Below are 6913 nucleotides of genomic sequence, written 5' to 3' on the forward strand. Positions count from 1 at the left end.
AATATATGTGAAGTAAAATGTTATAGTGTGATTACATTTATACGAATGTAAATTTGCCTGTCATAAATGATAATTCAATAAAGGTGTCTGGAGAAAAGAAAAAAACGTGGAACAATATGATTCAAAGCAAAATACATAGCACTTCCAATTCTCCTTCACTAGCACTACCACCTGATGAAAAGTATGGATTCACTCTTTAGAAAACCAAAGTGTGTAATCCACCTTCTATTCACTGTTGAAATGACGGTTTTAAAAAAAAAAAACTCCACACTATAATCTGATTCTGAACCCCCACCCCCACCCCCCGGGTCACAGCCAAAAGTGGTACTCCTGTGGTAACATCAGCAAATACAAGACAAAAGAAAGAATTTTAGGTGTGGTTTCAAAGAAAATGAACAGTATTCCCTATATACCAAGGGCACACATGGCTAATAAACGCACATTAAAACAACCCTATACATACACAAAAAAACAAGAGTACATATTATGTTTGAATATACTGCCAGCTTGTACTTGTACGGCTTAGTCTAACATCTATCATCAGTACAAAAGTTGAGGACAACCAAATCAAAGTAGCATGAATTTCTGTCAAGCAAATCAATGTATACAGTAAAAAGACAGTCCAATAAATGGAAAGAAATGGCTGCTGCCAAAAATAAACAAATAATTACAAAACAAGTTTGTTTTGATAAGCCTCCCAACACCCCTATGAGGATTTCATCTCAAGATCACACAGCCTCTACTTTTCCTAAACATGTGCAACCCCAAAGTGTGTACAAAAAGTTTGCTGATAACTTTTTGCCTGCAACTATCATTTTTAATACCCCAAATGTGACATCTATTACACAGACACAATTACATAAGAGTGTGCATATGCACTCAAATACACACACACCTTTGGATAATCTGCAGGAGTCAGCAGCATTTCTGCAGTATTGTAAAAGCACTTTTTACAACAGATGCTAAAGCCTATTGATGACAATGAAATCTGCCAATGAATGGCCTGCTTAATGCAGAAGGACAAAGCCCAGACTGCAACACAGATGCTGGAAGAGCAACAGCAAGTAACTTGTCAATTTGTACATCCTAAAAGGAAGGTGACAGTCCTGCCTGCTGTGGGTACTGTCACCTGCTGAGAGTTGCACAGATGTGGCAGATACACTGGTGATGCGCACTTGCCTCTGCCAAGTCTCATCTTCAAAGCAATCATCACCTCATTTATTACAGCACATACAATAAAGTGCAGATGAAGGTACGGCAAGAATATTAGTTTGTGTTAGGTGCCTTTGCAAGTTTTGCAGACCTTTTTCAAGTCAAAAAGCACAGTAGGCCCTAACATCTGTTCATACGTCAAAGCAGGCGCCAGAGACTGCTTCCCCTTCCAGAGACTAGCTTCTGTCCCAATAAACAGGGGGAAGAAGTGGGCAAGATCATAATCAGTCTGGGCACTCAGGCACAAGATAAAACACCTAAAAAGGGCAATTACCAGGGAGTGAGAGCTGCCAGTTACATTTATATGGAAAGAAAAAGGACATTGGACAGCTGAAGACCATATCCACTCAGTTCAAACAATGCAAAAAAAATGTGATGAGAGAATGAATGCACAGTGTCACTAAAGTTAAATTTGTCAAGAACAGTAGAGCAAAATTTTCAATGCCTCATCAAGATGCAGAGCAAAATATAAAAGTTTGTCAAGCAACTTCTTCCCTTTGGCCAAACTCCATATTCCCTTTTCCACCACCTACTGAATAAACATCAACACACTCAAAAGTCCTTCCAAGCTGTTTCTTGGGAAACTACTTGCCTCCAGACAGGGAACAAAAAAATGCCTCTCGGCATGAAACAGGATATTTCTACAAATCAAATACTTCTTTATGAAGGTCAACTCCAATTTCTACCCACAAACTATTACCTACACACCTCCCCTGCCCTTCTCAAGATCTTGTGTACCAAACTATTTACACAGGCCCGTTTCTCTCTAAACTTGCCCCACTAGTTTTAGACAAGCTCTTATTTCCCCGACTTTCTTTACCAAGCACACATCAATTGTCAAAAATACTTGGTCGAATACAGAAAAAGGCAGTGTATGTGACTAAAAATCAACTGATTGTTTATAACAGGCTTTTTTCCACTGAGTGATCACTGCAGTGCATTCTTGGGAGTTAGTATATATAATGAACGAGGGATTGGGGTCTGCGTGGGAAGTTAGTATATATAACAAACGAGGGGTTGGAGTGTGCAAGGTGATTTTTTCAGAAGTTTGAATATTTTGATTTAGTTTTGGCCATGTGAGTTGCATAAGTGTTTACGTGAGCTTCCTTTCACATTCCGAAGACACCCAGCAGGTGGACAGGATACTCAAACTGGCCACAGGTGAGCATGTGGTACAGAACCACCAAAGCAGGGCTAGCCACCCAGTGCGTGAACCTTGACCCTGGATCATAGTCACTGTTGAATGACACCCCGAGCCCATGTGCAAAAATTATATTTCAGTTATAGCAGATCAATTATATGTATAAAGTAGTTTTTTAGTTAAACTGCCTACTTTCACAAAACAGCATACAACTTAATACTTTCTACATCTCAAACAATTGTGTGCTTATTAAAACTACTACAAATACTGCATATAGTCTGGATCGTGGCAAAGAATGTTTTTCTGTGTTTGTCTGCTAAGCTAGTTAAAGTCTCACATACTACAGCCATCAAAAATTTATAAACAGAAGTTTTTCAACTACAGGGAGTTCTGTTCCTGCACCAACAAAACAAGCTAATGCACTCTTCTATGAAACACCAGTAACATTGTGTTTAATGCAAAACACTACAACATAAATGCAAACATGAAGACACTGCACAAAAAAAAAAAAAAGCAGCAGCTACTACTATACAAGATACAAAGCCAACAAGTGGGACGTTGGCATCTCAAAAATAATTGCACTGTGAAACAACTGGCAGCATTCATAGTCGTTGCACTCAGGCATAGTGGGAATTTACTCAGGCTGCACCAAAGGCAATTGAGCAATTTGTAGAAACCAGATGCCTTAGACACACTGTTTTTAAGTAGCCTAAGACAATATTACAAGTGAAGACATGAGAAGTAAAGGAAGCGTACGTGGAAAATCTGCAACTAACTCATGCTAACTAGGAGCCCATCTAACCTTACTGCAGTTCATAGGAATTTTTTATGCGTTGAACTGATGCTTTTTTTCCAACACATTTCACTACTTAGGGAAGTAACAACTGCTAGTTACAGTGGAAGGGTTTCAGTGTGAAGACAGATGGTGTATTTTAATTATGAGAACAGTACTCTTCACCACTTTGGATTTCTTTGCCGTTTTCTTCACAACCAAGAAGGAAATGCTGCAGTAGTCTCATCTAAACTTGGACCGATTTGAGAGTACTGCTCTCCTAGTACAGATTTTGAAAGGTGTCTCACACATTGTCCCCCTACTTCTCATTTTACAGCAGTAATAGCCATTTACCAGTTCAAAGCCTAAGCACTCTGCTTGTTTTGACCTCCATTTCCAAAGTTTTTCCCCATTATGTCATGGCAGCCACAAGAACAGGATTCTTCTTGTGACTGAATCTCTCTCTCTCCCATTCCTTACTGTTGCACAACATTGAAACAGTTTAGTCAAATGTGATGAACTGATACATCTTTACACAAAAGTTTTTGTAGACGAGAATAATGAATTGACATTACCTTGCAGAACTATTTCTGATTTTTAGTATCCACTATTCTCTTCTGTGTTCCGCTAACCTCTACTGGAATAATAGTTGTAGAGGAACACAGATTTGCACTGCGAGTGCATGCTAGTAATCAGGACAACGCAGTTCCTTCATTATTTCAACTAACTTTTGCAATACCCATTCAGTTTGTAAGCACCCTGACACGAGTGGACAGCAGGGAAAAAAAAACTTAAGCACTAAAATCTCGTGTCATTAAGAGTGAAAAAGCATTAAAATTATAAAGTAAAGTATGGGTACTGCTCAAGAGATGCTAATGAATCAGTGACTCATTCCCCCAGCTAGTTTCTGCTTGTCCCCAATACTGAAAAATTATTTCAGCTCAGTGGTGCTTTACATGAACTGCTGGCACTGAATACAAGTTCAACCCAATATGAAGAACTGAGGCAAACGCATAATTTGGGACAGATTTAAAAGATTATGCAAGTTAAGCTCAACTACACTGTTATATGAATCACACTACGGCACAAGTGTGCATCTCCCTGATAGGTGCAGTGTACAATGGAATCCAACTTTGGACGATACGTGGATCTACAAGAGAGTTTTTGTGTAAAACCATGATTTGCCATAATCAGCATGGATTATTCACACTTAGTTGATATGCACATAGATGTAGTGCTGCTGTTCTCCCCTGAACTTGAAAAATATTTTATTTGAACATGTATATCTCAAACATATACTCACTTATGCACGACCCATCTCTTACAAACTCAACCTAGCCACCCAGTAGTATAGGTGATAATTAAGCAAACATACAACACATGTAATTGCACTTCTACTGCATCAAATCTGCTGTCACGTACATGACATACAAGTCTCCATTCAAAACTAAACACTTCACTCCTTTATCAATGAACTGTGTGCAGTAGAAGAAAATTTTACAAGAAACATTTTCATCTTAACTATAAACTAGAGCGCATTTAAGTACACAAGTGAGTTTTGTCTTGTTGCTACCTCTTTGACATCAAAGGATTAGACAAGAATACCCCCACATCTAATACAATTATCCTCAGATGCTCATACCATATTTGTGGAAAAGGAAGCCATGTTAGGAGAATCTTAAGTTTGACGCTTCAAACAGCAAAGCTAGTGATTGTGCAAAGCATCCCCTTGTTATCTACAAGCAGCCACTATATACATTCAGGTACAGCTCAATCCATCCATAACCCCTTTTCCCATTTTTGCACATGGGGTCGGGACGTCACTTTTAACAAGTGACAATGTAGACCCAAGTTTTATACCGCCAGGTGGCTAGCCCTGCCACAGTAATTCTCCCACACCACACACTCACACCTATGGCCAATTTAGTGTGTGCCCAATCAAAACTACTGCACGTTTTTGGAATATGGGAGGAATACTGAGCACCCAGAGAAAACCCATGCTTGTAGATAATCTGACAACTGGAATTCCCATTAACACTGACAACAATTTACCAATCACCACGCAACAACTGCATTGTGCATCGATGATATGCATCCCCAACAACCCTTTCTGCTAATTACACAACTTAAAACTAAAAACAACTTCTTGAGATTAATTTCATAATCAACACCTACATACTAAAGTTTTTGCTCCCCTGATGTGCAACTTCACAACAAAACTAAGCTGCAAACTGATTTGCTCTACCAACTACAACTAATCACTTTTCACTTGAAACACTGTATCAGTACTTGGACATCCTAAAAAACTAAATATCCAAAACCAGAATTCAGCTGTGAAATAAATAAACGATGACACTGCAAAGAAAGTCACCTCTTCTCCCAAATTAAGCAAAACCAAAAGATTCAAACAACCAATGTTGTCAGTATTTCAGAACATAATCAGAGAACAAATATACAATCACACGTTTACTAAAATGAAGCACATACTGTCAAAGTCACATGCAAGACAATATCTACTAACTACAATAAGCCAAAATACTGATGTCACACAAATATTACAAGTGATATTCCAAATACACCAGCAATCTAATTTCAAACTGAAAAGGCGTGCACTCACTTCTTAGATAGTAAAGCTCAAAATAAAAGTAAGATAACAACCATATTACACCCTATGCTAAACTCACATACCAACATGCAGACTACACTATAAAACAACAAAACACTCCTACTGTTCATGTGATCTCATTGGAGCAGTTTATTTACAGGCATGTACAGACTACATACAATGTAGACATACGAGACAGCGACTGATGGGGTGCAGCTAGAGCCCGAGAGCCAGCCGTAGGGCCTACAACTCTAACCGTTTCTCCAGCCCCGCTCCTCTTCAGTTCGCTGACTCAGTCAACAAGCTCGCTCTCCCTCAGCAACCATTTCTCCTCCTACTAAAATACCCGGCCATACTTCCTTAGAGTGACCCAGTCCCTCGTTCCTACCTCGGGCCCCAACACTGCACGGGGAGAGGTGGTGGCCTTCACCCTTTCCCTCTTCCGCGGCGGCCGCCGTCACTGCTGCTGCCACTTCCCTAACTCTTGACTCGCTTCACGAAGCGCTCCCTCGCCGTTTCTCTTGCGCTCTCAGATTTCCCAAACCCAAGATGGCGGTGCACTAGGTTACGAGCGAGTATGCAAGGCGCTAGGCCGACAGCAGCAGAGAGGCGGCCACTTTCACTCACTGAGAGAGAGAGCAGGGACACGGGGAGCCATGGCGGGGGGAGGGGAAGGAGACACAAACGCCAACTTCAGGGGAAAGCAATCAAACAAATACAATCAGCATTCATTTTAAATAGCCCTATTCTATATTTCTTTTTACAGTTTAACTTAAAATAGTTTTCAAACAAAAATCGATGTATCAGATTTTTTTTTATTTTGCTAAGAGCAGGTTTCCATTTTCATAGCTCGATTTTATAAACGATTGATTGATTGAGCCTCCACCCGTCGGAGATTGCCGAACGGTTGATGACGCAAGATGGTGATCTTGCAGAACTCGTTTCTGAGGGAAGGAGGGGGGTAGATGTCTCGCGATTGTTTGATGTCTCCGAGAGGGCGGAACAAATAGAGTTTAGTTGCAATGGTAGTTTAAGGCTGGACTATGTGTACAGCCTTACTGTAATACCTATGTTACTTGTCATAGAATGTTTTTAATAGGCCCGCACCTGTCCAAAACATTGCGTGACAACACTGCAGTCTTAGCTTTTAGTATGTCTTGATAAAAATGCTACAGTTTTACAT

The 6913-nt window shown here is 40.0% G+C and overlaps 1 protein-coding gene across 1 annotated transcript in view; it reads right to left on the minus strand.

Moving 5' to 3' along the window:
- INO80 (INO80 complex ATPase subunit) overlaps window positions 1-6331 on the minus strand; it is a 2478170-nt gene extending 2471839 nt beyond the window's left edge. Inside the window, exon 1 of the mRNA XM_044074204.1 lies at window positions 6119-6331. The gene's annotated coding sequence lies outside the window, so the exon portion shown is untranslated. The remainder of the gene's footprint in view (window positions 1-6118) is intronic.
- Window positions 6332-6913: the final 582 nt, after the last annotated feature.

Source organism: Protopterus annectens, chromosome 6.part0 (assembly GCF_019279795.1).
Source record: "Protopterus annectens isolate FY-2018-M chromosome 6.part0, PAN1.0, whole genome shotgun sequence".
NCBI lineage: Eukaryota > Metazoa > Chordata > Ceratodontiformes > Protopteridae > Protopterus > Protopterus annectens.